Source organism: Pleurodeles waltl, chromosome 8 (genome assembly GCF_031143425.1).
Source record: "Pleurodeles waltl isolate 20211129_DDA chromosome 8, aPleWal1.hap1.20221129, whole genome shotgun sequence".
Classification (NCBI taxonomy): domain Eukaryota; kingdom Metazoa; phylum Chordata; class Amphibia; order Caudata; family Salamandridae; genus Pleurodeles; species Pleurodeles waltl.
The window spans coordinates 326,105,057-326,116,282 of NC_090447.1; positions in this window are offsets into that span (position 1 = coordinate 326,105,057).

The following is an 11,226-nucleotide window of genomic DNA, read 5'->3' on the forward strand; positions in this document are numbered from 1 at the left end:
TGTGCGTGAAAGGTGTGTGTCTGCTTGTATGTGGAGGGGAGATGTAGGGGTGCGAGTGAGTAGGTGTGTGTATTGGGATGCATGTGAGTGGGGAGTGCATGTGTGCAAGTCTGCAAGTGAGTTGGAGTGTCTGTGCGAGTGAGTAGGGCAGTCTATGCGTGTGAGTAGGGATGTCTGCGTGCCAGTGAGTGGGGCTGTCTGTATGCGTGCGAGTGAATGGGGATGTCTGTAGGTGTGCGGTTGGGTGGGGGTGTTTGTATGGAAGTGTGCGGATGTGGGGGTGTTAATATGGAAGTGCGGATGAGGGGGTGTTTGTATGGAAGGATGAGGGGGTGTTTGTATGGACATGTGCAGATGTGGGGGTGTTTGTATGGAAGTGTTGAGGGGGGTGTGCATGAATGCGGAGGAGGGTGGGGGCGTGAGTAATTGCAGAGGAGGGGTGTATGTGAGTGGGGGTGTGTGTTTGTCAGTGGGAGAGTGGGTAGAGGTGTTAGTATGGATGTGTGTGGACAGGTGGGTGTGTGTGCATGTGCCGGTGACAGGAATGGGAATTCCTGTAGCCAGGTGTGTTACTCCTAGGCTTTTCGTGGCAGGGCGACCGCCGCAAAAAGCCTTGCGGTATGCCGCCTCCTAATATGGGTGGCAGTCTGGGGCCTGTCGCCAGCCCGGAAGAGCTCACCGCCGGCAGCATCGGTGCAAGTGCACCGACAGGCCGGGTAGCATTGTGAAGCCAGACTGGCTTGCTTGTAATGTGGTGGTCTTTACCACCAGGTCTGTGGCGGTAAGACTGCCACACTCATAATGAGGGCCACAGTGTCATCAATACCATCACTATCTGAATGAGGCAATGGCGTATGTGATAGACAATCAGCTTAAACATTTCCCCCCTTTGCCCATATTTCACTTTCAAGTCATATTCTTGCAATTTAGGTAATAGGCGTGCTAATCTTGCAGATGCTTTTCAAAGTCCATTTCCACTTAAAAGGAAAACTAGAGGTTTCTGATCAGTGAAAATGTAATGTCTTACCCTATATGTATGTTTTAAATCTCTGTACTGCCCATACACGTGCTGGAACCTCTCTTGATTGTACTATAATTACTCTCTTACTGCAAAAGTGCTCTGGGTGCAGAAGCTACAGTATTTTTGTGCCCATTAACCCACTGTCTGAAGACAGTTCCGAGCCCCCTGAGACTGGCATCCACAGTTATAAATGAGTTCCCTGTGGGTTCAAAAGATTTAAGAGCTGGAGCTGTGATTACCAATTTTTTCATATCCTCAAAGGCATTGGCAACCTGGGTACCCCAAACAAATGTGTTGCCTTTTTTTTTTTTTTTTTTTTACAGTGTTCTGAGAGGTTTTGCGGTTAAGGCATAACCTGGCACAAATCTAGCATAGTATTAAGTCCTAAAAAGGATCATAGAGTATCTTTGTCAGTGGGAGGGGGTGCCTTTTCAATAGCTCCCAGATTGCAAAGTTTAGGTTTTATGCCTTCTCCTGAGATTGTGTGTTCTAAGTATTCAACATTCTGCAGCAAAGGTTTGCACTTTTCTGCTTTAACAGTCATACCACATGATTGTCGAACAGAAAATACCTTCTCCAGGAACATAAACTGTTCTTAAGCAGTTTCTGTGTATATTGGTATGTCATCCTGTAAAGCCTGCATATTGTCCGTATTTCCAAAAAGAGCATCCATTTAAAAGACACTTGCCGCAGATGTGAGTCCAAATGGTAACAAAATATTTGTAGGCCCCAAACGGAGTCACAAATGTGGTAAGTGTCTGAGATGATGATAAGCAGAGTGCAGATCTATTGTAGAAAAAAAAAATTGAGGTGCCCACATTGGTAATCATTTCCTGTATATAGGGAAGGGGATGGCAATCTATCAAGATGTTATTGATGAGAGATTTTAAATCTACACAAATCCTAAGATCACCATTTCTTTCTTTGCTAAAACGAAATAGTTAATAGTGAATAGTTGGTGGGTGCATTAATTTCCTCAGAAACCAATGTACTGAGTAATACCTTTAACTTTTCCCTAACACTCAAAGGTACTGACCTAACTTTGTGTTTCACGGGTGTAACACCTTTCTTCAATTTAATGCAATGTTCGAAACCTTGTACAGTTCCCAATTTATATTTAAAAACCCTACCAAACTTATTGATTATATGATTGAGTAGATCATCTGCCATGTTTACAGACATGATCAAAGACTCCTCATTAGTTTTAGGTAAATCTCCAAATACAATAGGTACTTCATACCTGGAATGCGGAATAATGCCTAAGTTGGCTAAATATTTCCTGCCTCCAATGATTTTACCAAACATTTTATGGTAGATAAGAAAAATCCAAGTAAATCCATAAGCTTTAGGACAGATATCAGAATGTTCCAATGTCATTGATTTTAGGCTAATATTTAAGATGAGTACTCTCAGCCAAAATGGTAACCGGTGCTCTTGAATCCGCCATGACAGCAACTGACTTACCATCAATGATGGCTTCAAATTTAGGCCTTCTAATGAATATTTCAGGTATATCTATGGTTAACAAAACATTCAAAAATATTGAAGTGGACTCGTACACTATCATCCAAGCCTGAAGTATAAACATTACTGATTTTAATTTTAGTATTGCGAATGTTGGAAATAGGATTAGTGCTTCTACATACAGCTTGAAAATGGCCAAATGTATGACATTTCAAACATTTTTTTCCCCATGGTATGAAAAGAAGGGTTGTTCCCAACATATGATTGCGAGAAGCACAGTGGAAACAAATTTTACCTCCTTCAGGTTGTGTTTTTTTTTTTATTAAAGATTTTTGCAATTTGCTATTGATGGTCTAAATTAAATCCTCTTCCTTGACATAATTAATAGTCCGTTGGGTTCCGTTACTCGATAATACCTTGGATGTAACATTGGACCTCTCTATGCGTCTAGCAATATCAATAGTTTTTGCTAAAGTAGGATTATGACAGGTTAACAAACATTCTTGCACCTTTTTTGAATAACAATAAAACAAATTGATCTGCAGTTTATGTGTCAACATTGTTGCCAATGGCTTCCAATACACGTAGGTTAGCTATATGCCCTACTGTTTCATCAGCAGATTGTTTACAAGTGGCAAAGTTAAACCTCTCAAGTAAAACACTTGAGTCATCAAAGTACTGTTTTTTCTTTCTTTCTAATCCTTCCATATAAACATTCCACATAACATTTACTCTGTGGGCGTTCTGGGATGGCCAGTAAATTGTCAGACACCTTGCCCTGCAATTCCTAAATGATTAAACAAGAGAGACATTTTCCTAACAGGTGAATAATTGATGGCATCAATTGCAATAAGATAGTTTTCAAAAATGCAAAACCACCCTGCCCATTTTATTTCCGGTTTGTCTGGTTTCTGGAGAAAAGGGGGCGGTTGGACAACCGCTTGATTCGTGGCCATGTTTGAAGAAGGAGTCAAATAATAAGACTAACTCTGCTGCCAAACCAGGATGCTTCAGTATGTAGAAGTCTAAAATACACTTACTAGGGAAACAATGTAAAAGGCAAGATAGCGCCACACTAGTTCAAAATGAATCACGAAGCGCAATAACCGCCCGATGAAACTGTCACACAGCTGAAAAATACTGATGCAGAGAGAAACAAGATGACGGCACTTAAGGTCACCTAATTATTGAAGCACAACCTTGCGTGATGACGTACAAGAAAGGAATAACAAGAGTGGCAGCAGCTGACGTCTTTGAAACGCAGAAAAGCACTTGCCAGCGTCGCGCGGAGAAGCTTCAGGGTTGCTAAGGCAGCAATCATCGAAGGGAGTGCGGGCAGTTTAAGATTGCCATGATGTAAATAGTGCTGTAGGTAACGTTTAAGCAGGCAGCTTCAGAATGTCCAAAAATAACTGCCTCAAATTTACTCCTTCAAGCATGAAGCGCTAAACGCAAATGGCTAGGTCAATACGTTTTTCTTTCCTTTCAAAATTAAGTAGACAAGCCAAGTTAATGTGGCACGAGTGAAATAAAAGTTAGCCTCCTGTACGCAACAAGGCTTCTCTGCTGCCCAAGTACTCACAACACTGCAGATAATCGAACCACAGCTCCAAGTCCAATACTGCCACAAAATACAAATCCAGTGGCTGCTGGTAGACAGCAGATTACAGGGAAAGTAGTAAGCAGAAAAGTCTTGATACTTTGAAGCAGTGTCTGTGGGTCCACGAAATTTCCACCCCACTCCTGGTACCATATAAGTAGTGCTCTGGAGAGGTAATACACATGTCACAAGTAAATGTGACGAATCGTGGAAGTGGAGAAAGGATAGTTCTTTAATCAAATGGACCCATAACCGCCTCCAGTTCCAGAGTGCCAGTAACGGACCGTCTGCCAACACTAGAACCAATGCAGTACCCATGGCAAGCTAGGTTCCATAAACATCCTGATAGCAACAGCAATAGAATAGATGCTATTTGAGTACAATTCAAAATAATAAAGTAAAATAATGCACACATACTACATCAGGGGGTTTACAGAGACTTGTATCTCGTAGTGTTTCCATGTTTCTTCACAATTGTAAACCCTAGGTGGATCTAAGGCATTGAAAGGAGTCAATGGTGGCTAAAATTTAAAATTTTATTAGGGATGTTTTATGAAAATGCATCAAACGCTGCCGAAAGTATTCGCAAACAAGCATTTTAGAATCTGCATTTCTCTGGGAAGAGTGACCCTAATAAAAGCTGCCTTTAGAGGATTGTGTGATCTAGATAATTCTGCCCATATTTATACTTTTTTAGCACCCCGTTTGCGTCACTTTTTGATGCAAAAGCGGCACTAACTTACAAAATACAGTTGTATTTTGTAAGTTAGCAATGCTTTTCCGTCAAAAAGTGACGCAAACGCGGCGCAAAAAAAGTATAAATATGGGCCTTAGTTTTAGACATTCTGTGGACCTGCATAAGAGTCCCACAAGAATCTCGTAGCTGTCCAGAGGTTTCTTCTTCAGTCGAAAATTCCAGAGATCACAATTCAAGGAATGGTCGGACTATCCCAACAATATAAAAGCAAGCATTGACAAAGACAACAGGTTTCGCCTTTGTGAGATCCAGTGACTTTGACAATGTTTTTTAACATGTTACACAGCAGTATGAGCTGCTGTGCAAGATGACTTAAAGTACAAAAAAAAAGGGCCATGATGCGGTTTGTGTGTGTGTGTTTTTAAATTTTATATGTTTAGCCATGTTGGCTATATAACACGTTAAAAAATGCTATATAGTAATTTGGCCTATGGGGGCAGCAGGATAAAGCTTGTCACAGCTGTGCACTGAGCATTAAATCACACCAGCACACACCACTGCTCACACTATTGCATGAATAGGAGGGCCAATGGGGGGGTTGACCCATGGGGGTTTGTGGGAGGTTTCACTACAAAAGATTTTGCCGGCATAGTACAATACTAGTGGTCCTGTAAAGTGATCCAATAACTTCAGGTCGGGTTCACGCTACATAAAACTGCAATAACTTGATAAAGTGGCATTTCTTGCACCAGAAAGGGGTGGTTGAGTTTGTTTGTAGAAGCATATGTCCCTACGTACCAAATTGTGAAAATCTTCCAGCGACAGAATGAGGTCACTAATCTGCCAACACTTTAGAGCAGCACAGGATGAAGGCTTGTGCACACAGTTTTCACTATGAGGAAATGCAGCACAGGTTATATTTACAACATACTGTAGCCATGCAAAGGAAGGCAACCTGTTTTTAGTGTGTTGGTGCCACAGAGCAAACAGCGTCTGCCATTCTCACTTTAGGAACATGACAAGGTCGTCAGACTCATAGATGTCATACCACGTGATCCTTATTCACATACATTCTCATCCTCTAAAATGCACACAACTCACCCACCCTGGCCCCGCTGTTCTCAGCTCAGTCTTGAGGAGTAGGATTGGGAGAGTAGTGCAGCAATGGTGAAATGATGCTAGCAGCTGGGAGCAGGATGGAGTAGGTGCTCAAACACGATGCACCCTTTGATGAATGTGTGACTACAAGTGCCATCGTCCCTGCCCCAGCCTTGAGGTCAAAATCCCTATAATGTAGGGTTTCCATAATTCTCTAATGTCACTCAGGGAGGCCTTGAGTGTGTGACTATAAAATATTATTTTCCACTAGTGTGGTAGAACAGCAGTCTGCTCACACATGCATGGTTAGGGATCCTCAGGCCTGAAGAATGCCCCAGACCACGCTAGGCTATTTGTGAGGGCAGCAACATGTTGGCTTTGTGTTAAGATGGGGTGAAACATTGAACTCACTGGTACTGTTGATGTATTTTTTTTTTTAACTTAGCAATGGACACCACTATTAAAGGTGTATAACATTGGTAGTCTGCTGGGTAGTTTTAAATTCAACTGGATCCCACTATTATCCAGAAAACTTTAAGAATGCCCTCTGGGTGTAGTTCACCATACGGTTGAGTTTGCCCTGGTGGCACTGCCCCACCAAGTTGGGGATAGGTGGTCTATGATGAAGCATGACCCTATTAAATGTGTGAGACCACCTTTTCCAAAAGGAAGAATACCCTGTATTACGATCAACACAACAGTCTCAAAAAGACACCTTAGGTGTTGACAAGATCACAACCAATGTGGTTGAGTGATCTCATTTCCTCCACACCTTTTGTGTATAAATGGTTCCTTATGCAAGTCTGGAAAAATGGCTCTTACTGCACCTATTAGCTGCCCCCTGAAAGTGGTAGTGTGGTGTTGTCTCAGCCAGTTCTTTAAATGGAAATAAAGGAGTGCAGGTAATTGTTCTGCAACAAAAGCGAGAAGGGGGAACAACAAAGAATGTGTAGAGTGAAGCAGGGGTATTAAAAAGAATGGAAAGTGGTGGGCTAAAAAGAAAAGCTCGGATGATGGGAGAAGGCCTGGTGGGTGGGGGTTGATGTAGTTTGACTTAACTGAGAGTGGGAGGAGGGGGTGCTCCTCTCACAAACAGTCAGGCTGCATTGTTTCGAGCAGCATAGTGGAATATCTCAAGCAGCCTGGTGGAGGGACCGAGCATCTCCAGGTTGATACATTCTAAACAAAATAAACTGTCAAAAAACACTTCACAGTAAAGACCGATGCGCAGTCATTTTAAGTCCTTTGGAAGCCACAAGCTCCACAGTTGTTATGTGGTTCCTACATAGTAATAAGACTGCATGTTTAGGATGGCAGCACCACCTGACATGGGAGAGTGAGTGCAAACTGCTACTAACTCTTGGCTAGCTCACAGTGGCTCATCCAAACCTCCAGACCTGGCAGGGTGAAAAGGTGACTACAGCAACCTCAACATGACAGTGACTCCTCAGGGAAGTCATGGAAACAGATTGTACCCCTTTCTTTCAGTTACTCACAAATGCTAAGGTGAAACGCAGGATGTGAAAATGATTTCAATGCATTTATTCAAGCAATCGGATTTGGGTATAAAAAGCATGTGCTGCAATAATTGGGCAGATGAAACAAAGCAAGGTAACTAACATTACAATCAAAGTGAATATGTACATCTCCCCCACCTATCACCCTCCCTGTTGTGTGTTTTTAGATGTTCTAGAAGTTCCTAACTAACTCTGTGTCTACACCAGAGAGCATTGTGGTTGGTACCCTCTGCCTAATCCTACAGGATTAACCCCAGCTTCATTCCTGAATTTAATAGCAGGGGCCTACCTGTTGTGTGAATGCCAATCCTCTTGAGACAGTGAGAAGTCAGTGCCAGCAAAGCTGTCTGTTGTGTAGTATGCATTCCAGGATGATCATGACTGGAATGCCCTCTACCCTCCTTGGGTCAGTGTGTAGTTTATACAATAACTCATACCTCATTTGGACAACAGTTCTGATGTAATGATGTGCCTCTGAGTTGGAAGCTGGCTCCTGGACTGGCAACACAAGTTAGGATATGATTTATTGCATGTAACAGTCTTGGACAAGAAGTACAGATTATATGTGGTGCAAAGGCTGATTAAATGTACAGTGTGACCCTTGCCTTCTTGGAATGAAGCAGCTGAAAAAATATGTAAAAACAATTGATATAAAGCAGTTTCACTAAATCACAAATAAAAAAATGTATGGATGTAAAATAAGGCACAAGCCATGAAACTAAGCAAAGACAGGTGCCCAACCTAGGTACTAAAAGGGTTCTCATGACACAGTAAATCAATGTGACCCTGTCATAGCTCTCAGCAGGTAGCTGAACGGGTGTAAGACCTCACTCCCTTACCCTGCTGAGCATCTGCAGTATCAACCCAAAACATTATTCTCAATCAGATAATATTGAACAGTTAAATTTATGTATTATCTTTTCCCCCCTGCTGCCCTGATCAAGGGAATTACATAACCCATGCTGTAGCTAGTAGCTTAAGATACCAAGGTCTGCTGCCTGACGTGTTGTCGTTTGGATGGCTATATGGTAGTGGGTTGATGAAATAAAGTTGTTTATATTTTTTAATTTGCTGTCCTTAGTTACTGCACTTGGAAATGAGGAACACTGTAAAATAGGGTATTTAAGCAACCCTGCCCTATGAGTTGGAAGACCATTAACTGAACATTCTGTGGCCCTGGTTGTCAGTCAGTGACGTTAAGAACTTGGAGACGCTGTTCTCTTCTAGCTGAGAAGAGATGGTTTTAACAAATTTTTGTGTATTTTAAAATAGTTACAAACGCTTAAGGTTACGATATCGACAGCCCTTCACATGTCATGTTTCTTCTATTCTAGCAAGCAGTTTGTACCAGTTGAAACACATCCAAAGCATCTTACCTCTGAACTATGGGGTAGTAAGGGTGAGAAATGCCGCACATCTAGGGAGTAAAAACCAGTAAAGTTGGTGAATGTAAACACAGTCAAGGATTGGTGGCAAATGGTCAGGTGCCTTACTACCCAGTAGGCACAAAATTGAGTACCAATGTACACAATGACAAAAAACACAATGCGACCACAGCACACAAATATATAGTCCAATCAAGTAGCAAGGATTTGTATCCCTGGTAGAACGTTTGAGGTTGGAGAAAGAATACGTGGAGATCCCAAGTTCGTTGGAGAGAGTGTCTTTAATTGTAGGTACAGTTTGCCTCAAGATTGCGCGTTCTTCAAAATACAGCCAACACGTGTTTCGTCACTTAGGTGACTTCATCAAGGCTGCAAAACAATAATATAAGCAAACTTGTATGTAATGATACCTAAAATTTGGCAAGGCACAAATTGTGCCAGATAGTAGACAAATACCTGTGCATGCAAAAGGAAGGCAGCAAGAAGTGTGCAACCCAAGTGAGTGGAGAGAGAGAGATGGTGGGCATGGCAAGATAAGCAATAGGAAAGAACCCTGGTTATTTGTGCAATTAGAAGGACACCTCAAGTAGAAAAGTCAAAGGAGCATAAGTAGAGTATCCACAGTCTACGTGCTAAGCAAATAAGGGAAATTGTTCCAAGTAGTCAAGATGGGCTGTATAAAAATTATAAAATAGTTATAAAATGAAAGTGAAGTAAAAAGTGAGAAAGTCAAAGTAATATAATCGTACCTAGGCCGTCCGGCCAGCTAGAAAGAATTTGGAGAACCTGCGGATAAGGCAAGTAGGTAAAAATCTTGAAAAGATAGAGAAATGGCAGTGAGTGGCCACCGTAAAGACTAAGAAACATGGCAAGATGAAAAAATCATGTAATCCTATGTATTACAATATCTTGCAAAGTTGAGTGTTATTTATGGTAGTGTCTCCAGAGTATCGGGTGCTAGAGGTCACAGTGGTGACCAGGGAGAATGGGGAAGGCCCTGATAAGCCTTAAATCAAGAAACCTGCACAGAGATGAGAAAAAAGTAGGGACGGGAAGAAGGGGTATGTCACATCAATGAGAAATGATTAGAAGCGGAAGGTTTCCCACTAGAATAGTAGTTTACTTGGAAAGGTAAATAGAGTGTGATGCACTCACAGACCAATATGATAAAACGGCCCAAAGAAGCCCCTATATGCCGAAGGCAAACTATTTCTCAATGAGAAAGTGAGCGCTGCAATGTATGGTAGCAAAATTCAAATTCATCTTGAGGACAAATCCAAGACCTGCACACCCAGATTAAACAATAATCCCAACCATGGTGAACTTTTGGCCTTGCAGAGACTCTCGACATGCACGGACATAGTTATCAGGGAGGCTGACAAAGGGGGCAACAATGTGGTAATGAACAGGTCTGATTACGTATCAGAAATCAATAGACAACTCAGTGACACACAGGCATACATACAGCTGCAAACTAACCCCCTTCCTGGCATCACCAGTATGATTGAGAACAAGTTGACACATTGGAAGAATCTATGCCTCTTGTCAAATTTGGAATACAAGTACTTATACATTGTGACACCCCGGGCACCCTGCATATACATTCTACCCAAGGTTCATAAATCAGGGAGTTTTCCACCAGGGAGACCCATTATTTCTGGTATTGGCTCACCAACAGAACACAACTCAGAATACATTGATTCTTTCCTCAAGCCATTGGTACACAACCTACCTTCATACATTCAGGACACCAGGGATTTGTTATGTCAACTGGAAGATATTGAATGGACAGATGAGTGTATGTTTGTCAGCTTTGATGTAAGTTCTCTTTACACTTCCATTCTCCTAGAGTTGGGTCTAGAGATGCTCTCAGCAACTCTCGTTGATCGCGATGCTACACTATACGAACACACCCTCATGCTTCTTGACTTAACATGCCTAGTACTTGAGAATAACGTATTCCTACACGAAGGGAGCTGGTACCAACAGCGCCAGGGAGTAGCTATGGGAGCCAAATTCTCTCCCTCATATGCAAATCTCTATATGGGACAATTTGAGAAGGTACACCTGTGGTCTAGTTTCCCTACACATATCACCCAACACATTTTGTATTGGGGGAGGTATATTGACGATATATTGGCTATCTGGACTGGCAACAGTGTGGAACTTAATGCACTCATAAACCATTTAAATTCCAACGAGTATAATCTAGTGTTCACTCTCAGGGTGGATTGTGCCCAAATTGAGTTTCTGGACTTGCTTTTGTACATTACTGATAACAAGATTACTTTCAGATTGTACAGGAAACCAACGGCCTGTAACTCTATTCTTCATGTGCAGAGCGCACATCCCCTAACACAAATCAGGGCCATTCCCTATGGGGAAATGGTAAGAGTACGGCGTAATTGCAGTGATACCGGAATTTTCAAACAGGAGCTTGAAAA